Genomic DNA, 23280 nt, shown 5'->3' with positions numbered 1-23280 from the left:
TATATCAGAGAGTAGAGTTTAAATGCCTCTTCCTACATGACATCTTTTCCAATCCTTCTTCCACCATTTCTAACGATCCCTGGTATGGAAGAATTTGTATTTAGTCTACATATACTTAACTATAACACATCATTTCCTCCTAATTCAGTGGAAGTTCCTTGAGGGAAGAGGCTATTTCACTTTTTTATTTTTTTAAATTTATTTATTTATTGAGTCAATTTAGAAAAGTATTCCTTGGTTACAAGAATCAAATTATTTCCCTCCCTCCCCTCCACCTGCCCTTCCTGCAGCCAATGGGAAATTTCATTGGGTATTACTTGTGTCCTTGATCAGAACCGATTTCCATGTTGTTGTTTGCACTAGAATGTTCATTTAGAGTCTACATCCCCAACCATATCCCTTTTACCCATGCATTCAAGCAGTTGTTTTTCTTCAGTGTTTTTACTCCCACAGTGTTTCCTCTGAATGTGGGTAGTGGTTTTTCTCGTAGATTCCTCCAAGTTGTTCAGGATCACTGCATTGCCACTAATGGAGAAGTCTATTACATTCAATTGTACCACAGTGTATCAGTTTCTGAGTTCAATGTTTTCCTGGTTCTACTCCTCTCAGTCTGCATCAATTCCTAGAGGCTGTTCCAGTTCACATGGAATTCCTCCACTTTATTATTCCTTTGAGCACAATAGTATTCCATCACCAACATAAAACACATTTTGTTCAGCCATTCCCCAATTGAAGGGCATCCTCTCATTTTCCAGTTTTTTGTTTTTGTTTTTTTGTTTGTTTTTTTTTTGCCACCACAAAGAGCACAGCTATGAATATTCTTGTACAAGTCTTTTTCTTATTATCTCTTTGGGGTACAAACTCAGCAGTGCTATGGCTGTATCAAAGGACAGATAGTCATTTAGCGCTGAAATAGAATAAGTAAACTGATGAGAAACTACTACTGATTGAGATAAAGTAGGTAAACTGAAGGGAACCCTGTTTCTTTTACAATGACTGCTGTTCTCTGGCTTTGACTTGAGAGAGCTGCTACAGGAACCTAAAACCTACTTATTTGTATTGGAGATAGAACAGAAAAATGCTGAGTGATGCTGCCACACAGGGATGCTTGTATACAGGGAAAACTGTTCTAGATAGATACTGGAGGATACTCTGGGGTTTACCTAGTGATCCCTACTGATTGCTGATGGATCAATCTATTTCCTAACCTCCTCCCCTTTTCACTCCCTCCCTTTACCAAAAACCCTCTCCACCCAGTTCTTGAAGCCTTTGGCTCCTTCCCTCCCCACTTGAGTAAACTATAAAGATATTCTTTTCCTTTCCTTTTTCAAGTCAAGGGGTTCATTGGGATAACAGGATGGGAAACCGAGGTAAGAGGGATGAGTATTTCCCTAATCTAAATGAGATAAAATTGAGAGTTTGGGGAAGTCACAAGTGTGACTCATAGACAGTTAGGAAGATGGAGGACAGCAGCCCTTTCAAAATCTTTCTTCTTCAAAAATTCAGCCTGGCTGGACTCCTTTCTCAGCTTCAACCCCAGAGAAAAACAAAGTTCAAAGTCTCTAAGTTTTCTCCTGGTCAGCTCAACTCTCAAATAGACCACCAACTCAAAAGCTTCTCCCCTGATCAGCTTCCACTACTCAGAGCCAGAGAGACAGAGACAAGTCCCCAAAGTCAAGTTTCTCTTCTCAGTGTAATCTTCAACTGCTCAGAGCCAGAGAAACCCCAAAAAACCAAGCCACCCTCACAAAGGTCTTCCAGCCAGGTTCAAACCTCCAATGAAAGAGAGGGTAAACTTCCAGTCAGAGACAAAGTTCAAAAGCCAAGTTTGTCCTCTCAGTGTGGCCAGCAAAAGCCCCCAACTGCCACTCCTGGGAACATTCTGTTGGAATCTTCTCTTGACTGACATCTAGAGCTAGGTCTCCAGCCCTGCATTTTGGCCCATAAGTCCTGCAAAACCTCTCTCTCTTCATGTCTCTATCACAGTGCCCTTTGGGCATAGTTCCAAATTGCCTTACAGAATGACTTGACCAATTCACAACTACCAGCAATGCATTAATCTCCTGACTTTGCCACATACACTCCAGCAGTCATTACTTTCCATTGCTGTCATGTTAGCCAATCTGCTAGGTATGAGGTTATACCTCAGACTTGTTTTGATATGCATCTCTCTGATTATCAGAGATTTAGAATGCTTTTTCATGTGCTTATTAATAGTTTTGATTTCTTTAACTGAAAATTGCCTATTCATGTCCCTTGCCCACTTATCAATTGGAGAATGGCTTGATTTTTTGGACAATTGGTTTAGCTCTTTATAAATTTGAGTAATTAGAACTTTGTCAGAGTTGTTATGAAGATGGTTTCCCAATTTGTTGCTTCCCTTCTAATTTTGGTTGCATTGGTTTTGTTTGCACACACACTTTTTAATTTGATGTAATCAAAATTATTTTACATTTTGTGATTTTTTTCCTAGCTCTTGCTTGGTTTTAAAGTCTTTTCTTTCCCAAAGATCTGACATATATACTCTTCTGTGTTCACCTAATTTGCTTATAGTTTCCTTCTTTATATTCAAGTCATTCAACCATTCTGAGTTTATCTTGGTGTAGGGTGTGAGATGTTGATCCAAACCTAATCTCTCTCACACTGTCTTCCAATTTTCCCAGCAGTTTTTATCAAATAGTGGGTTTTGGTCCCAAAACCTGGGATCTTTGGACTTGTCATAGACTGTCTTGCTGAGGTAACTTACCCCAAGTCTTTTCCACTGATCCTCCTTTCTGTCTCTTAGCCAGTACCAAATTGTTTTTATGATCACTGCTTTATAGTATTGAGATCTGGGACTGCAAGACCTCCTTCCTTCACATTTTTTTTTCATGACTTCCCTGGAAATCCTTGATCTTTTGTTCTTCCAAATGAACTTTGTTATGATTTTTCTAATTCAGTAAAAAAGTTTTTTGGTAGTTCAATGTGTATGGCACTAACTAAGTAAATTAATTTGGGTAGGATTGTCATTTTTATTATGTTATCTCATCCTACCCATGAGCAATCAATGTTTTTCCAATTGTTTAGATTTAATTTTAATTGTGTGGAAAGTGTTTTGTAGTTGTGTTCATATAGTTCCTGTGTTTGTCTCAGCAGATAGATTCCAAAGTATTTTATATTGTTTAGGGTGATTTTAAATGGAATTTCTCTTTTTAATTCTTGTTGCTGAGATGTGTTGGAGATATATAGAACTGCTGATGACTTATGCAGGTTTATTTTGTATCCTGCAAATTTGCTAAAGTTGTTGATTATTTCAACTAGCTTTTTGGTTGATTCACTAGGATTCTTTAAGTACACCATCATGTCATCCTCAAAGAGTGACAGCTTGGTCTCCTTGTTGCCATTTTCAGTACCTTCAATTTCTTTCTCTTCTCTAATTGCTACTGCTAGTGTTTCTAGTACAATGTTAAGTAATAGAGGTGATAATGGGCATCCTTGCTTCACTCATGATCTTATTGGGAAGGCTTCTAGTTTATCCTTATTGCAGTTGATGTACGCTGATCGTTTTAGATATATATTGTTTATTATTTTTAGGAAAGGCCCTTCCATTCCTATGCTTTCTAGTGTTTTCAATAGGAATGAGTATTGTATTTTGTCAAAGGCTTTTTCTGCATCTATTGGGATAATCATGTGATTTTTGTCAGTTTGCTTGTTAATATTGTCAATTATATGGATGATTTTCCTAATATTGAACCATCCTTGCATTCCTGGTATGAATCCTACCTAGTCATAGTGAATAACTCTCGTGATCACTTGTTGGAGTCTTTTTGCTTGTATCCTATTTAAGATTTTTGCATCTATATTTATTAAGGAGATTGGTCTATAGTTTTCTTTCTCTGTTTTTGACCTGCCTGGCTTTGGAATCAGTACCTTATTTATGTCATAAAAGGAATTTGGTAGAACTCCCTCTTTGCTTATTCTCTCAAAGAGTTTGTATAATATTGGGATTAGTTGTTCTTTGAATGTTTGATAGAATTCATTTGTGAATCCATCTGGACCTGGGGATTTTTTCTTTGGGAGTTCTTTGATGGCTTGTTCAATTTCTTTTTCTGCTGTGGTGTTGTTTAGGTAGTCTATTTCTTCCTCTGTTAGTCTAGGCAATTTATATTTTTGTAAATATTCATCCATTTTAACTAGATTGCCATATTTATTGCCACATAATTGGGCATAATAGTTTTTAATGGTTGCCTTAATTTCCTCTTCCTTAGAAGTGAGGTCTCACTTTTCATCTTGGATACTGTCAATTTGGTTTTCTTCTTTCCTTTTTTTTAGTTAGACTGACCCGTACTTTGTGTATTTTATTTATTTTTCATAGTTTCAGCTTCTAATATTATTTATTAAATCAATAGTTCTTTGACTTTCAATTTTATTAATTCCTCCTTTGATTTTTAGGATTTCTAATTTAGTCTTCATCTGAGGACTTTTAATTTGTTCACTTTCTAGTTTTTTAATTTGCATGCCTAATTCATTGACCTCTGCCCTCTCTAGTTTGTTAATATATGAACTTAAGGATATAAATTTCACCCTGAGTACTGCTTTGGCTGTATCCCATAGATTTTGAAAGGATGTCTCATCATTGTCATTTTCTTCAATAAAGTTATTAGTGGTTTCTAAGATTTTTTCTTTAGCTAACCAATTTTGGAGAATTGTATTGTTTAATTTCCAATTAATTTTTGATTTGCCACTCCATGTACCCTTACTAATTATTATTTTCATTGCATTGTGATCTGAGAAGATTGCATTTATTATTTCTGCTCTTTTATACTTTTTTGCAATGTTTTTATGCCCTAGTACATGGTCAATCTTTGTGAATGTACCATGTGCTGCTGAAAAGAAGGTGTATTCCTTTTTGTCCCTATTTATTTTTCTCCACATATCTACTAAATCTAATTTTTTAAAGATTTAATTCACTTCTCTTACCTCTTTCTAATTTATATTTTAGTTTGATTCATCTAGTTCTGATAGAGGAAGTTTCAGGTCTCCCACTAGTATAGTTTTTCTATCTATTTCATCCTTGAGCTCCACTAGTTTCTCCTTTAGAAATTTGGATGTTAATGCCATTTGGTACATGTTGAGTATTGACATTTCTTCATTGTCTATACTGCCTTTTATCAGGATGTTATTACCTTCTTTATCTCTTTTGACTAGATCTATTTTTACTTTGGCTTTGTCAGATATCATGATTGTGACTCCTGCCTCCTTTTTTTTTTTTATCAGTTGATGCCCAATAGAATTTGTCTCCATCCTCTTACTTTTACCCTTCCTTGCTTATGTGTGTTTGTTATAGACAGCATATGGTAGGGTTTTGGTTTCTAATCCACTGTGCTATCCCCTTGTGTTTTGTGGGTGAGTTCATTCCATTCACAATCAGATTTATGATTACCAGCTGTGTATTTCCCAGCATTTTGATTTCTACTCTTAGTCCTGCCTTTTCTTCTTTCACTATTTCCATCTACACCAATGTTTTGTTTTTAATCAGTGCCCCTAATTCCCACCCTTATTTTATTTCCCTTTCTACTCCCCTCCTTTCTTATTCCCCTCTTATTTTCTTTACAGTTTTTTTAAACTACCCCCCACTCTCCCTCCCTTGTACTGCTTCCCTCCCCACCAATTTGTTTGATATCCTTCTACTTCCCTATAAGGTGCAAATTAATTCTCTGCCCCAATCTATTTGATTGTTCTTCCCTCTTTGAGTCAATTTCAATGCACATAAGAGTTGAGTATTTCCTATCTCCAACCTCTTTGCTCTTCCAGTGTATTGATGTTTTCTACCCTCCCGCCATGTGCTTCTTTGTGACATATAAATTTACCCCCTATTGTTTCTTTTCCCATTTCTTTTATTATTAACCTCTTTTTTATCTCTTGTTGTATTTATATATATATATACATACACATACATATATATGTATTTTTGCATAATATATCTATATCTATATATATCAATATTTATGTCTTGGCATTTCATCCTATACAATTTGTCACTGTTCCCTCTAAGTATAAATCTTCTAAAGTCCAGGTGATAATAACAATTTTTAAGAGTTACCAGTGACCTCTTTTTTTATAGGAATACATATTGTTTTAACTTATTGGGTCTCTTAAAAAAAGTTTTGTTTTGTTTTTCTTCTTCCCTCCTTTTTTTTAATTTTATGATATTTTATTTGATCATTTCCAAGCATTATTCATTAAAGACAAAGATCATTTTCTTTTTCTCCCCCCCAACCCCCATAGCCGACGCGTGATTCCACTGGGTATCACATGTGTTCTTGATTCGAACCCATTGCCATGTTGTTAGTATTTGCATTAGAGTGTTCTTTTAGAGTCTCTCCTCTGTCATGTCTCCTCAACCGCTGTAGTCAGGCAGTTACTTTTCCTCTGTGTTTCTACTCCCACAGTTTGTCCTCTGCTTATGGATAGTCTTTTTTCTCCTAGATCCCAGCACATTGTTCAGGGACATTACACCGCCACTAATGGAGAAGTCCATTACGTTCGATTATACCACAGTGTATTAGTCTCTGTGTACAATGTTCTCCTGGTTCTGCTCCTCTCATTCTGCATCACTTCCTGGAGGTCGTTCCAGTCTCCATGGAATTCCTCCACTTTATTATTCCTTTTAGCACAATAGTATTCCATCACCAACATATACCACAATTTTCTCAGCCCTTCCCCAATTGATGAGCATCCCCTTGTTATCCAATTTTTGGCCACCACAAAGACCACAGCTATGAATATTTTTGTACAAGTCTTTTTCCCCATTATCTCTTTGGGGTACAGACCCAGCAATGCTATGGCTGGATCAAAGGGCAGGCAGTCTTTTAGTGCCCTTTGGGAATAGTTCCAAATTGCCCTCCAGAATGGTTGGATCAATTCACAACTCTACCAGCAATGAATTAATGTCCCTACTTTGCCACATCCCCTCCAGCATTCACTGCTTTCCTTTGCTGTTATGTTAGCCAATCTGCTAGGTGTGAGGTGATAACTCAGAGTTGTTTTTATTTGCATCTCTCTGATTAAAAGAGATTTAGAACACTTCTTCATGTGCTTATTAATAGTTTTGATTTCTTTATCTGAAAACTTCCTATCCATGTCCCTTGCCCATTTCTCAATTGGAGAATGGCTTGGTTTTTTGTACAATTGATTTAGCTCTTTATAAATTTGAGTAATTAAACCTTTGTCAGAGGTTTCTATGAAGATTTTTTCCCAATTTGTTGTTTCCCTTCTGATTTTAGTTACATTGGTTTTGTTTGTACAAAAGCTTTTTAATTTGATGTAGTCGAAATTATTTATTTTTCATTTTGTGATTCTTTCTATGTCTTGCATGGTTTTAAAGTCTTTCCCCTCCCAAAGGTCTGACATGTATACTCTTCTGTGTTTACCCAATTTACTTATGGATTCCTTCTTTATGTTTAAGTCATTCACCCAATTTGAATTTATCTTGGTGTAGGGTGTGAGGTGTTGATCAATTCCTAATCTCTCCCACACTGTCTTCCAATTTTCCCAGCAGTTTTTATCGAATAGTGGATTTTTGTCCCAAAAGCTGGGATCTTTAGGTTTATCGTTTACCATCTTGCTGAGATCACTTGCCCCCAGTCTATTCCACTGATCCTCCTTTCTGTCTCTTATCCAGTACCAATTTTTTTGATGACTGCTGCTTTGTAATATAGTTTGAGGTCTGGGATGGCAAGGCCCCCATCATTCATGTTTTTTTTTTCATTATTTCCCAGGATATCCTTGATCTTTTGTTATTCCAAATGAACTTTGTTATCTTTTTTTCTAAATCAGTAAAGAAATTTTTTGGGAGTTCCATGGGTATGGCACTAAATAGATAAATAAGTTTGGGTAGGATGGTCATTTTTATTATATTGGCTCATCCTACCCACAAGCAGTTAATGTTTTCCCAATTGCTCAAGTCTAGTTTTAGTTGTGTGGAGAGTGTTTTGTAGTTGTGTTCATATAGTTCCTGTGTTTGCCTTGGGAGATAGATTCCTAGGTATTTTATTTTGTCTAAGGTGATTTTGAATGGGATTTCTCTTTCTAGTTTTTGCTGCTGAGCTGTGTTGGAGATATATAGAACTGCTGATGACTTATGCAGGTTTATTTTGTATCCTGCAACTTTGCTAAAGTTGTTGATTATTTCAATTAGCTTTTTGGTTGAATCTCTAGGATTCTTTAAGTAGACCATCATGTCATCTGCAAAGAGTGATAACTTGGTCTCCTCCTTGCCTATTTTGATGCCTTCAATTTCTTTTTCTTCTCTAATTGCTACTGCTAGTGTTTCTAGTACAATGTTAAGTAATAGAGGTGATAATGCGCATCCTTGTTTCACTCCTGATCTTATTGGGAATGCATCTAGTTTATCCCCATTGCAGATGATATTAGCTGATGGTTTTAGATATATACTGTTTATTATTTTTAGGAATGACCCTTCTATTCCTATGCTTTGTAGTGTTTTTAATAGGAATAGTTGTTGTATTTTATCAAAGGCTTTTTCTGCGTCTATTGAGATAACCATGTGGTTCTTGTTGGTTTGCTTGTTGATGTGGTCAATTATGTGGATGGTTTTCGTAATATTGAACCAGCCCTGCATCCCTGGTATAAATCCTACTTGATCATGGTGGATGACCCTTCTAATCACTTGCTGGAGTCTTTTTGCTAGTATCCTATTTAAGATTTTTGCATCTATATTCATTAGGGAGATTGGTCTATAATTTTCTTTCTCTGTTTTTGACCTGCCTGGTTTTGGAATCAGTACCATGTTTGTGTCATAAAAGGAGTTTGGTAGAACTCCCTCTTTGCTTATTATGTCAAAAAGTTTGTATAGTATTGAGATTAACTGTTCTCTGAATGTTTGATAGAATTCACTTGTGAATCCGTCGGGCCCTGGGGATTTTTTCTTAGGGAGTTCTTTGATGGCTTGTTGGATTTCATTTTCTTATAAGGGATTATTTAAGAATTCTATTTCTTCTTCTGTTAGTCTAGGCAGTTTATATTTTTGTATATATTCATCCATATCACCTAAATTGGTGTATTTATTGCCATATAATTGGGCAAAGTAATTTTTAATGATTGCCTTAATTTCCTCTTTATTGGAGGTGATGTCCCCCTTTTCATCTTTGATGCCGTTAATTTGCTTTTCTTCTTTCCTTTTTTAAATTAGATTGACCAGTACTTTGTCTATTTTGTTTGTTTTTTCAAAGTACCAGCTTCTTGTCTTATTTATTAAATCAATAGTTCTATCACTTTACATTTTATTAATTTCTCCCTTAATTTTTAGGATTTCTCGTTTGGTTTTCTGCTGGGGGTTTTTAATTTGATTGCTTTCAAGTTTTTTTATTTGCATTTCCAATTGATTGATCTCTGCTCTCCCTAGTTTGTTAATATATGCTCTCAGGGATATGAATTTTTTTCCTCTAATACTGCCTTGGCTGCATCCCATAAGGTTTGAAAGGATGTCTCGTCATTGTCATTTTCCTCAACGAAATTATTAATCGTTTCTATGATTTCTTCTCTAACTAACCGATTTTGGAGTATCATATTATTTAATTTCCAATTAATTTTTGATTTGGCTATCCATATACCCTTATCGATCAATATTTTACTGCCTTGTGATCTGAAGAGGCTGCATTTATTATTTCTGCTTTTCTGCATTTGAGTGCCATGTTTCTGTGACCTAGCGTATGATCTATTTTTGTGAATGTGCCATGTGGTGCTGAAAAGGAGGTGTATTCCTTTTTGTCCCTATTTATTTTTCTCCATATGTCTATTAACTCTAATTTTTCTAAGATTTCATTCACTTCTTTTACCTCTTTCTTGTTTATTTTTTGGTTTGATTTATCTAAATTTTATAGTTGTTGGTTCAAGTCTCCTACTAATATGGTTTTACTGTCTATTTCTTCCTTCAATTCTCCTAGTTTCTCCATTAGAAATTTGGGTGCTATATTATTCAGTGCATACATGTTGATTAGTGATATTTCCTCATTATCTAAAGTCCCTTTTAACAAAATATAATTACCTTCCCTATCCCTTTTGATCAGGTCTATTTTCGCATTGGCTTTATCAGATATCATGATTACCACTCCTGCCTTCTTTCTATCAGTTGAGACCCCAAAGGTCTTACTCCATCGTTTAATTCTGACCTTGTGGGTGTCTACCCACCTCATGTGTGTTTCTTGAAGACAACATATGGTAGGGTTTTGGATTCTAATCCATTCTGCTATCCGTCTACGTTTTATTTGTGAGTTCATCCTATTCACATTCAAAGTTATGACTGTCACTTGTGGACTCCCTGGCATTTTGATATCCTTCCCTAATTCTAACCTTTCTTCTTTAGCTCTACCTTTTAGTCCAGTGATTTACTTTAAATCAGTCCCCCTTGTCCCCTCCCTTGATATGTTTCCCTTTCTAGTCCCTCCCTCCTTGGTTTTCCCTTCTCCCTTCCCTTGTTGGGTAAGATAGAATTCATGATACCAATGGATCTGGATGTTCTTCGCTCTCAGAGTTGATTTCCCTGAGAGTAAGGTTTAAGTAAAAACTCTCTTCCTCTCCTTCTTATAGGAGTTTTCTTCCCCTCCCCTTCCCTTGTGAATCTTTGTGTGAGAAAGATTATTCTATTTGGTCTTTCTTTTCCCCCTATTTACACTTACATTTTCCCCACATGTTAATATACATAGATTGATATAAATGTAGTCCATATAGAAGAGAGTTTGAGTAAAAGAAAAAAATACAGTTTTTCTACTTTTCCCTTTCCTTTATATTTACCTTTTCAGATATTCCATGCTCTTTGTTTTTTGATATCGAACTTTCCACAGAGCTCTGGTCTTTTCTTTGTAAAAACTTGGAAATCTTCTATTTTGTTGAATGCCCATACTTTTCCTTGGAAGTATATAGTCAATTTTGATGGGTAGCTGATTCTTGGTTGAAGGCCCAGCTCTCTTACCTTTCTGAAAATCATGTTCCATGCCTTATGGTCATTCAGAGTGGAATTTGCAAGGTCTTGTGTGACCCTGATTGGCATTCCTTTTTATCTAAATTGTCTTTTTCTGGCTTCTTGTAAGATTTTTTCTTTTGCCTGAAAGCTTTGGAACTTGGCAATTACATTCCTGGGAGTTGTCTTTTGGGGATTTAGTGTAGAGGGTGTTCTGTGAAATCTTTCAGTGTCTGTATTGCCCTCTTGTTCTAGGATCTCTGGGCAATTTTCTTTGATTATATCTTGTATTACGATGTTGAGTTTGCTGTTTATTTCTGGCTTTTCTGGTAGTCCAATTATTCTTAAATTGTCTCTTCTCCCTCTATTTTCCAAGTCTATGACCTTGTCAGTGAGATATTTTATGTTCTCTTCTAATTTCTTTGTCTGTTGCCTTTACTTCATTAATTCTTGCTCGTTGTCTTCGAGTTGTCTAATACTGACTTTTAAAGCCTGGTTTTCCTTTTCACTTTGGTCAAACTGATTTTGTAGATGCATGAATTTCTTTTGCATTATTTCCCACTTTTCCTCCCAGAAGACTTCCATCTTTTTGATCCTGTCTGATTCAAATTCTTCATGGGTTTGTGGAGAGTTTCCATTTCCTTTGGAAGGTTTCTGAGCATTTGCTTGTGTTTCCTCTTCTATCTCCTCTGTATTTTGTATTTTTGCTCCATAAAATATGTCCAAAGTTACCCCCTTCTTCTTGTTTTTCTTGGAGTTTTGAGGCTTTTCTGTGGAGTTTGCCAACTCTATCTGAGTGGGGAGGTCTAGCTTTTCTTATCTCTGTCTGGTGTTCAGAGGCTTTAGCCCTAGGCAAATTGTCCGTTCTATGCAGTTGTTGTTCTGTCTTCCTGAGGAAGCCAGGAATTGCTGGTGTTTCCGTGTTACTGCCATCCTCAGTTCCCTCCCGATGCGTCTCTGCTGGCCCACTTCCACGCTCTGAGCCTGGCTTGGCCCTTTCTGCAAGGTGTTTGTTTCAATGCCTTAGCTGTCCAGAAAAGCCTACACTCTGAGGGGGGAGGGGCCGTGGCTTCCCAGAGCTCTGAGGTCTCCTGATAGGATTAACTTTCGCTGGGTTGAACTGAGTATGCCCTGAGGCAGGGACCCTCTGTGAGACTCGGATGGAAGGATCCAGCCAGGGGGTTACAGGCTCCCCCTGTCTCTCTCTGGTTTCCTGCTGTCTGTGTTGAGTGCCCCCACGACTGTGTCAGGTTGTTTTCAGGAGGCGGCCTTCAGAATAGCTGGCCCTGAGGCTCTGAGGTTCCCTCTGCTGCCTCGGACTCAGTGCTCTGGGTTGGGGGGGGATGGGTCCTGGGACCTTCCCTCTGCCTATCCCTTAAATCCGAGTGATCTCAGGTTCTGGCTTTTGGGGGGGGGCGTACCTTTTGATCCAGGTCCAGGAGTAGGATTCCCGGGGTCTATGCTGTTGTTCGTTTTGAATTTTGGTGCCCTAGGAGCATATGGTTTGAGATCGCTAAGGAAGGGTTTCTGGAGATCCGAACTCCAGCTTTCTCTAAGCCGCCATCTTGACCGGAAGTCTCTGATTTCCCTCTTTCTTAATTACCTTTTGATCATTCTCTTGAGTTCTGTGCTTCGACATCAAATTTTCTGTTCAGGTATGGTCTTTTCTTTACAAATGCTTGTATTTCTTCTATTTTGTTAAATGACTATTCTTTCCCCTGAAGAATATAGTCAGTTTTGCTGGGTAGTTGATTCTTGGTTTTAGACCTAGTTCCCTTGCTTTCTGGAATATCATATTCCATGCCTTTTGGTCCTTCAGTGTAGATGCATCCTCATTGTGGTTCCATGCCAGCTGAATGACTTCTTAGCAGCTTATAATATGTTTTCCTTGGTCTGATAGTTCTTGAATTTGGCTTTAACATTCATGGGTGCTTTCAGTTGGGGATTAAGTACAGGAGGTGATCTGTGGATTCTTTCAATCTCCACTTTTCCCTCTTCTCTAGAATATTGGGGCCATTTTCTTGGATAATTTGTAATATGATGTCCAGGCTTTTTCTTTTGTCATGGTCTTCTGGTAGACCAGATTCTTAAGTTGTCTCTCCTGGAAAGATTTTCTAAATCTTCCGTTTTGTGAATGAGGTGCATCATGTTTTCCTCAATTTTTCATTCTTTTGGTTTTGTTTTATAGTGTCCTGCTCCCTTGTGAAGTCGCTTGCTTCTAATTGTTGTATTCTGGTTTTTAAAGATAGGATTTCTTCCCTGGCTTATTGGTCATCCTCCTTCTGGTCTGATTTTCTTTGGAGGTCCTCTTTCATCTCCTTTGCCTCATTTTCAAGCTGATTAATTTTGGCTTTCAAGACACTGTTTTCTGTTTCCAGATGATGTATCTTGCTTTTAAAGTTGTCGTCAGACTCTTAATTGTGTTTTTAATTGTATTTTGAGTTCTTCCAAAGCCTGTATCCAATTTTCTGGGGTTTATGTTTTTTTCCTTGGTGTTCCCTCATCCTTCTCTGTTCCATTTGCTCTTTATTCATTGCCTATAGAGAAGCTGTCAATTGTAATTTCATTTTTCTTTTTCTGTTGTTTGCTCATATTTACCTCTTCTTTACTCCCTGCAGTTGCCTGTGCTCTTGCTCTTCTTATTTTTTGTTGGATCTGTGGGCTTTTCTGTCAGCCTTCACCCTTGGAGCTTAGTTAGCAAATCTCTCAGCACAGTCTGTGGGGGAGGGGTGTTGGAGCCTGAGCTTCCCTGCCCTCTGAAGGCTTTGATGGGATTAATTCCAGCTGTGTTGAGCTGGATTTTCCCTGAGGCCAAAACCTCCGGATGGGCAATATGGAGTGTCTATGCTGCTACAACTAGGCTGCCCACTCTGAGCTCTGTATTTCTTCTCCAACTGCTTCCCCACTGCCTGTGTTCAATGCTCTGAGCCTGGCATAGCTTTGCCCACCAGGTACTCCCTCCAGACCAGCACCCTTCTCTACCCAGAGGTTCCATCTGCCCTGGAGGCTTAGCGCTCTATGTGGGGGGATGGGGGCTGGGACCTTCTTTCTTCTTTCCCCTTAAACCCTAGTTTTTTCAAATTCAGGCTGTTGGGGGGTGTACCTTTTAAGTTGAGTCCTGCAGGTGGGTTCCTTGGCTCTGTCTTGTTGTTAGGTTTGATTATCAGTCCCCTTGGAGCATTTAGTTTGTAGTCGGTAAGAAAGGGTTTTCAGAGTTCTGAACTTTCACTGCCTCTATGCTGCCATCTTGACTCCACCTCTGGCTATTTCATTTTATCTTTTTTATTCCTAGTGTACCTGACATATTATAAGCATTCAATTGATAATTGTTGAATGAATGAATGAATGATTAATTTTTGCACAAAAGAGGCTAGAGTTTGGGTGTGTAAACTGCATGCAGCTTTCTATGTTTTACTTTCCTAAGTGCTTGTGACATTCTATACCAAGGGTTCATGCTGTGGAGTTGCCCAGAGGCCAATGGGATTTGCCAGGATTATTAGGATTCTCATGGGAGAGATTCTCTCCACTGATTGCCTTTGACATATCGTTTTGCTTAGATTAAAATGCAATTGCTACTGTCTAGTCAAATTTAAACACCAAAGAGAAGATGCCGAACTCTAACACTGTCCAGTCTATAAAAATACCTTGACAGGGAAATGTTGCGTGTGCTCAAAAGGAAATTACATTGGAGAGAGTCAAGTGTTTTTATAATAGTGGTTGTGAATAGACCAAACAACTATAACAAAAATGAATAATATGGAAATAGGTTTTGAGTGATAATACACATATAACCCAGTAGAATTGTTTGTCAACTCTGGGAGGGGGGAAAGAAGAGGGAAGGGAGACAACATGAATCATGTAACCATGGGAAAAATTGATAAAATTAAAAAAAAAGAAACATCAAATGTGGCCCTACATAAGTGTGTAAATAGAATACACAAATTAGTTGCAGCTTCACCTGTACTTGAAATACAATGTCTATAATGATGTTTTCTTGTGTTTTTAAAAATATTTTACTGAGTTTGATAAGCACCAAAAATGAAGTAATTTTCAGACATAAAGAACACAAAAATGGATTGTATATAAAACTACAAATCTCCCTAATTTTTTTTCCTGGAAGGATCATTGCTATTTCCCCAAATTCCCAACCTGCTGGGAATTTCCAATTAATTTTCAATTAAAAACAGGAAAAATAACCCCCTTTTAAATAATCTATCTTCACAGTTATCATCTCTATCTCCCCCTCTCCTCTCTCTTCATTCTTCCCTCTACTTTTTTCTCCCTCTCCCCTTTCCTATAAATCTTTCTGCATATTATGTTCCTTTCCTTGCTATCAGGAGCTTCTGGAATCAGAGTTGGCTGTTTCTTGGATCAACATTAATAAGATTTTCAAAATTTCTTTTTATTTTACATTGTTGACATGACAAATTGTTTTCTTGGTTCTGCACATTTCATTCTAATTCAGTGCCTACTTCCCAGAATTCTCTGAAATTATCTCTTTTGTGATTCTTATAGCACAATAATATTACATTACATTAATGTACCACAATTTATTCATCATCCAACTGATGACTCTCTTATTTCTCAGACCTTTTCCACTCTTGATTTGGGATCAAGAAGTTAATTTTGCTTGTAATTATTCTTTTCCCATTACTATCCTCCTTCATTAGGTTTGTAAATGTTTAACAACTGACTCTCTGAAAAGCACAACACATTTTTAAGATTCATTTGTAACATTTCCCTCTCACTTTATTAAATCTAGAAATGAACAAAACAATAAACACATCCCTGATTTGTAGCATTCACTGACCTCTGACATATAAATGCCCACAATGAAAATTGAATAATTGGCTCTTTACAGTTGGTAGGAGCTAGCTCCAATATACCAAATCTTGTTTCTTAACACTGATATCTCACTCTTGCTTTTATCCCTCATGAAGTTGATATATTTCTATGCAAAAATGTTTAGATTGAATGGGGTTTGTTTGATGATATTTCTCCTATTCTTCCATATTTATATTCTCTTCTTCTCAAGAACCTCAGTTTTGAATACTAGTAAATTTCATCACCTTTTCCTCCTTCCTACAATAGTAGATTTTCTCACCTTTATTTTCTTTTCCTTCTTAAAAAGGAATTAATGAGCAAGAATAGAATTAATATGCTCCCAGTTCCTTTGTTTTTCTAGATTGCCTCTTCACTCTTAGAAGATGTTAAGATTTTAAAGGGACAATTATTCTTTTTTCCTTATTAGAATTTAGCCCTTCAGCATCATGCATACTCCTGAAATTGCTTAACTAAGTTTATCTTTATATAAAGTTTTTATGTCTCTTAAAATATTTTTAATCAGAAATGCTTTGAAGTCTCTTATTTCAAAAAAGATTCACTTTTCCCCTTTGTAGAGTTATACTTAGCTTTGCAGATCTTTATTTTTCGTTGCAACTCCATTTATTTTGCTGTTTGGAATCATATTCCAAGATCTTCTCTCATTTACAGTGGAATCTTCTAGGTCTTGTGTGATTCTAATTGTGATTCCTTGATACAAATTTTTTTCTTTCTCACTGCTGTGAGTATTTTTGTCTATGATAATGAAGCTCTAGATTTTGACTATGATATCCCTGGGACTTTTGGGATTTATTTCAAAAATGAATTAATGGATTCTTTCTATTTTCACTTTGCCCTCTATTTATAATAGATCTGGGCAATTTTAATTTATGATTTATGAGTTAGTATTAAATAGTTTTCTTATGATTTTTAGGGAGTTTGAATTATTTTCCTTGAAGTTTTCTTAGTTCAATTAAAAATATCACATAAAATACATTTTCTAGTGTTTTGAAATCATTTGACTAAAATATTTCTTGCTATCTCAGTCATTTATTTCTATTAGTCTATTCCACTATTCAGGGTGTCCATTACTTGGGTAAGATTTAGCTCTTTCTCTTATACGCTGTTTATTTTTCCAAACTTTCCTCTAGAACTTTTATTTAATTAAAATTTTTTCTTGTTTCTTTTCTTATAGTCCTTTTGGAAAATCCATCAAGGCTCTTTTTAGAGAACTAATACACAAAGATTAATACACTAAATAGCCTTGATGGAAGAGGAAGGGGTTATGCTTACACTTTCACTTGTGAAAGCAAATTCTTTATTGTCTATCTTGAGTTAACAATAACTTAAGTACCCCTACTTAGTACCTCACTAGATTGTGACTAGAGGATTAACTCTCCTTTGTCTACTTTTGAATTGAATCAACAACAGATTAAATATCCTACTTAGTACCAGGTAGAAGCTAGCAAGGTGCTTAGAGAATTCACACCCATAGAAATTCAATAAAAATAGGAATCTGGGAATCTTTTTGATGACAACTTAACCTTCAAAAGATGAGAAGTTGATCCTACAGACACTTCCCTCTGGCCAGTGCTAGTCAATTTGGAAACTGTGATTGGCCCCTGTGAAGAGAGGGAGGGAACAAAAAGTCACCATAAAAAGCAAGCCCTGAACTCCTTCAAAGGATACTGTCTTTGAGAAGATAGTCTGAGGAGATTGACTTCTGGAGGTAGTCTTTGATAGTCTTCAAGGGAGCTTTCCTGGAGACTATGTCTCTGAGCTTGGCTTCTACTTGGACTCTGATTCTTGGATTACTTTGTTGGGAGAAAAAAAGGCTGACCCCTTTCCTAGCTTCTGGAGAGACTAGTTTCCATCTTCGAGGAGGCCACATGGTTATTCAATATCAGCCTTCCCGGTTGAGAGATATTTAATCTCTGCCTGGACTAAGAAGACTCAGAGCAAAACATTTAGATTGATAGGATAAATTCTCTATCCAAACATTTCTCTTCTTTATTGTTTCCTCTCTATTTGTAAATATTTGTAAATAAATTTCTGGCTCAAGATATAATAAATACTGGTGATGACCTAATTTCATATAATCATCATCCAACCATTAATTTTAACCTTTACACACTCCCAACTTAAAAAAAATTAGAATAATTCTTTTGAAAAGGTTTGTAGCTTGGAAGGTTTAATGTATTTTTTGTTTTTAAAATTGAAAGTAGGAGAGACTTTGAGGAATTGAATAGCAGTTGTTGCTTGGTGGCAAAACAAGAGACTCATAAACAGTTAGTTTTTTCTCCTTTAAGATAAAAAAACCCTAAGAAACAACATATGAAATGAGCATTTTCCATATGTAAAGCTTGCTTTGTGAATCAACAATCATTTATTAAACATTTGCTATGTTCCATGCATTATGATAAAAATTGAGGATAAAACAGAAGCAAAAAGAAATACAGGCATCCTTTCCACATTGTGACTTTCCTCATTTCAGTTTCAATATATCCCAAATTGGCATAAGAAATTAAATGGGAATTTTGGAGGAATATTGCAGAAGCTGCAGACAACATGTTAAGGTTAAAAGATGTCACAGAGAAAGTTTAGAAACTCAGAAATGCATACTTAATCCAAAATTTGCTACAAGGTACCATAAATATCCCATAAAAGAAAAATAAAAAAAATTCAGACATCTCCGGTATGAAGAGAAACATTTTCAAAACATTTTATGAGAACTTATAAATATTTTTTTTATTTTTAAGTTCATTTATTTATTTAATTTAGAATATTTTTCCATGGTTACATGAATCATGTTCTTTTCCTCCCTTCCTCACCCCCCTCTCCCATAGCCGATGAGCAGTTCCACTGGGTTTTACATGTGTCATTGATCAAGACCTATTTCCATATTATTAATATTTGCGCTAGGGTGATCATTCAGAGTCTACATCCCCAATCATATCCCCATTGAACCATGTGATCAAGCAGTTGATTTTCTTCTGTGTTTCTACTCCCACAGTTCTTTCTCTGGATGTGGATAGCGTTCTTTCTCATAAATCCCTCAGAATTGTCCTGGATTATTGCATTGGCATCACTGCTAGTAGAGAAGTCCATTACTTTAGTTTGTGCCACAGTACATCCATCTCTGTGTAAAATTTTCTCCTGGTTCTGCTCCTTTCACTCTGGTACCAATTCCAGTTCACGTGGAATTCCTCCAGAAAACTTATATTTTAATGACAAGATGGCAGCACACAGAAGGTGAAATAGTGCAGAGGGGAGATATTCATATTGAAGTGTGATGGAGAGAGATATCTGGAGTTTCAAGAGTGAGGCTCCAAGGAGAAATGAAGAATTAGGGGGCAGCTGGGTGGCTCAGTGGCTTGAGAGTCAGGCCTAGACATGGCAGGCCCTAGGTTCAAATCTGGCCTCAGCCACTTCCTAGCTGTATGACCCTGGGCAAGTCACCAGACCCCCATTGTCTAGCCCCCACTCTTCTGCCTTGGAACTGATGCACAGTATTGATTCCAAGACGAAAGGTAAGGGTTTTAAAAAAAAGAAATGAAAGAGTGAATGTGGCTAGAATAAAGGCATGGGGACTTTTCCTTACAAATGGAGTTTCTGGAAGAAAATGACCAATCAGAGGAAGGAACCTGAGGAGTGGAGGGATCTAGGGTAAGAAGGTTGCTGGAACATTGTGGCAAAGGTAGCTTCAAGGGTGAGAATGCTATTTGAGAAAATGGAGAAAGAATTCCAGAGAGTGAAGAGGTTGATCTTTCCTCTTAAGTATGTAATAACTTCAATAGATAATTTTCAAAACTGACCTACTTCCTATGTTTCCTTTATGTTTTTCTTCTGTTCTTTTCTGTGCATTTAAAAATGCTTCAATTTTCACTTTTTTTACTTTCCCTCCCCTCTTTCTTCCTTTCTTCTCCTTTGCTCTTCAGATATCTGTTACAAATTGCTTTCCATTGAGGAGACCAAGCTATCATTCTTTGCAGATGATATGATGGTCTACTTAAAGAACCCCATAGAATCAACCAAGAAGATAGTTGAAATAATCAAGAACTTTAGCAAAGTTGCAGGATACAAAATAAACCTGCATAAGTCATCAGCAGTTCTATATATCTCCAACACATCTCAGCAACAAGAATTAAAAAGAGAAATTCCATTTAAAATCACCCTAAACAATATAAAATACTTTGGAATCTATCTGCTGAGACAAACACAGGAACTATATGAACACAACTACAAAACACTTTCCACACAATTAAAACTATATCTAAACAATTGGAAAAACATCGATTGCTCATGGGTAGAATGAGATAACATAATAAAAATGACAATCCTACCCAAATTAATTTACTTAGTTAGTGCCATACACATTGAACTACCAAAAAACTTTTTTACTGAATTAGAAAAATCATAACAAAGTTCATTTGTAAGAACAAAAGATCAAGGATATCCAGGGAAATCATGAAAAAAAAATGTGAACAAAGGAGGCCTTGCAGTCCCAGATCTCAAACTATATTACAAAGCAGTGGTCATCAAAACAATTTAGTACTGGCTAAGAGACAAAAAGGAGGATCAGTGGAAAAGACTTGGGGTAAGTTACCTCAGCAAGACAGTCTATGACAAGCCCAAAGATCCCAGGTTTTGGGACCAAAACCCACTATTTGATAAAAACTGCTGGGAAAATTGGAAGACAGTGTGAGAGAGATTAGGTTTGGATCAACATCTCACACCCTACACCAAGATAAACTCAGAATGGTTGAATGACTTGAATATAAAGAAGGAAACTATAAGCAAATTAGGTGAACACAGAAGAGTATATATGTCAGATCTTTGGGAAAGAAAAGACTTTAAAACCAAGCAAGAGCTAGGAAAAAAATCACAAAATGTAAAATAATTTTGATTACATCAAATTAAAAAGTGTGTGTGCAAACAAAACCAATGCAACCAAAATTAGAAGGGAAGCAACAAATTGGGAAACCATTTTCATAACAAAAACCTCTGACAAAGTTCTAATTACTCAAATTTATAAAGAGCTAAACCAATTGTCCAAAAAATCAAGCCATTCTCCAATTGATAAGTGGGCAAGGGACATGAATAGGCAATTTTCAGTTAAAGAAATCAAAACTATTAAAAAGCACAAGAAAAAGCATTCTAAATCTCTGATAATCAGAGAGATGCAAATCAAAACAACTCTGAGGTATCACCTCACACCTAGCAGATTGGCTAACATGACAGCAATGGAATGTAATGAATGCTGAAGGGTATGTGGCAAAGTCAGGATATTAATGCACTGCTGGTAGAGTTGTGAATTGGTCCAATCATTTTGGAGGGCAATTTGGAACTATGCCCAAAGGGTGCTAAAAGACTGTCTGCCCTCTGATTCAGCCATAGCACTGCTGGGTTTGTAGCCCAAAGAGATAATAAGGAAAAAGACTTTTACAATAATATTCATAGCTGTGCTCTTTGTGGTGGCAAAAAAAAAAAAAACCTGGAAAATGAGAGGATGCCCTTCAATTGGGGAACAAATTGTGTTTTATGCTGGTGATGGAATACTATTGTGCTCAAAGGAATAATAAAGTGGAGCAATTCCATGTGAACTGGAACAACCTCTAGGAATTGATGCAGACTGAGAGGAGCAGAACCAGGAGAACATTGTATACAGAAACTGAGACACTGTGGTACAATCGAATGTAATGGACTTCTCCACTCGTGGCAATGCAGTGATCCTTTTCAACTTGGAGGAATCTAGGAGAAAAAACAGTATCCACCTTCACAGGAAACACTGTGAGAGTAAAAACACTGAAGAAAAACAACTGCATGAATACATGGGTCGAAGGGATATGGTTGCGGATGTAGACTCTAAATGAATATCCTAGTGCAAACAACAACATGGAAATCAGTTCTGATCAAGGACACAAGTACTATCCAATGAAATTGTGTGTCAGCTGTGGGAAGGGGAGAGGGGAGGGAGGGAAATAATGTAACTCTTGTAACCAAGGAATAATGTTCTAAATTGACTAAAAAAATTAATTCCCAAAACAAAACAAAACAAATTGCTTTCCACAATGATTAGATAAATTCATTGTTCCACCAAGAACACATAAGTATTCCCATTTTCCTGCAGCCCTTCCCATAATTATACTTTTTGTTGCTATTGTTGTATTGGATAGAGCATTGATCTTGGAGTTAGTAAGCCCTGTATTCAAACCCTCCGCAGACACTTACTACATGTGTAGCCATGGATGTCACTAAATCTCTTGGGTTCAATTTCCTAATCTGTAAAACGGAAATCCTACTGTATAAGGTAATTGAGATAAGATTTATAAAGTACTTTGCATACCTTAAAATGCTATGTGAATGCTAGTTGTTGTTGTTATGATCTATTATTAATGAAAATATCAACTTACTTTTATTTCAGAGATAAAACATGTTTATGTATTTCACTACACCTTAAAATATAATTTTCCCTATACCACTTCAAACTCTTTGAGTGTATGTATGTGGTGGGGATCAGGCTCTCCACTTTCCAACAAGGTGCATCACTGTTGTTGGCTTTGGACTCTTGCTCTTTGAGGCATGACTCTTGGATGTTTATGGTCTGTGTTCCTGGAGAAGATCAGAGACTCTCTTTCTTGTACCTAGAATGGAAAAGAATGGACAAAAAGACCAAGGCAGGCCCATTTCTCAGGAGTCCTATGGCTTTGTGAAGGCACATTTCTCTCACTTAATGCATTGTCTAAGGTGTAGGAGTCATTGTCCTAGACTATAATGAAGATGGAGAAATTCCTGATTCAGACCTTTTAAAAAAACATTTAATTTTTTCAACTTTCTCTTCCACCTACCTCTACTCTCTAACTAAAAAAGAAAAAAAAATCCTAGTAACAAATATGTACAGTCAAGCAAAACAAACACCCACATTGGCTAGCCAGGCTTTTCTGAGGATGTCAACAGCTCAGACTACACAGCATATGCAGAAAAGCTCCTCTCAATCCCAGGACAGGACAGATGAAACCAGATACAGAACGTCCACATGGGACCCAGTCAGGAATCTCTCAGAAGCAATCTCTTACTATATCCATGTGAATGATGCCATCTAAGCCAACTTATGGGGACTGCACATGGGTCGGACTTCATTATATTTGGTCATTAGTTGATTATGTTATGCTTTCCTTCTAATTTTTCCTTCTTTGTGAATCTTTTTGTTGATCTTTTCTGTTTTGGGGCCCTATTCATCCCCCATTTTTTCTCTTGTTCTTGAATTTAACCTCTTTACCTGGTCAGCTTTGTGATGTTAGGTCTATCAAGCTTTGTGTCAGGCTTTTGTATGGTATAAACCATCTTCTACCTACAACTGCCCCAAGTTTTCACCAAAGCCCTTTGATGATGATGTATTATATCTGGCCCCTGCATTTCTTGACATTTTTCCAACAAGAGCCTCCGTGTTTTCTTCTGCCCAGGCCATGAGGATTCTCAGAATACTCCTTCAGTTAGAT

The sequence above is a fragment of the Monodelphis domestica genome, chromosome 2 (genome assembly GCF_027887165.1).
Source record: "Monodelphis domestica isolate mMonDom1 chromosome 2, mMonDom1.pri, whole genome shotgun sequence".
NCBI classification, from domain to species: domain Eukaryota; kingdom Metazoa; phylum Chordata; class Mammalia; order Didelphimorphia; family Didelphidae; genus Monodelphis; species Monodelphis domestica.
This window is presented reverse-complemented; position numbering follows the sequence as displayed.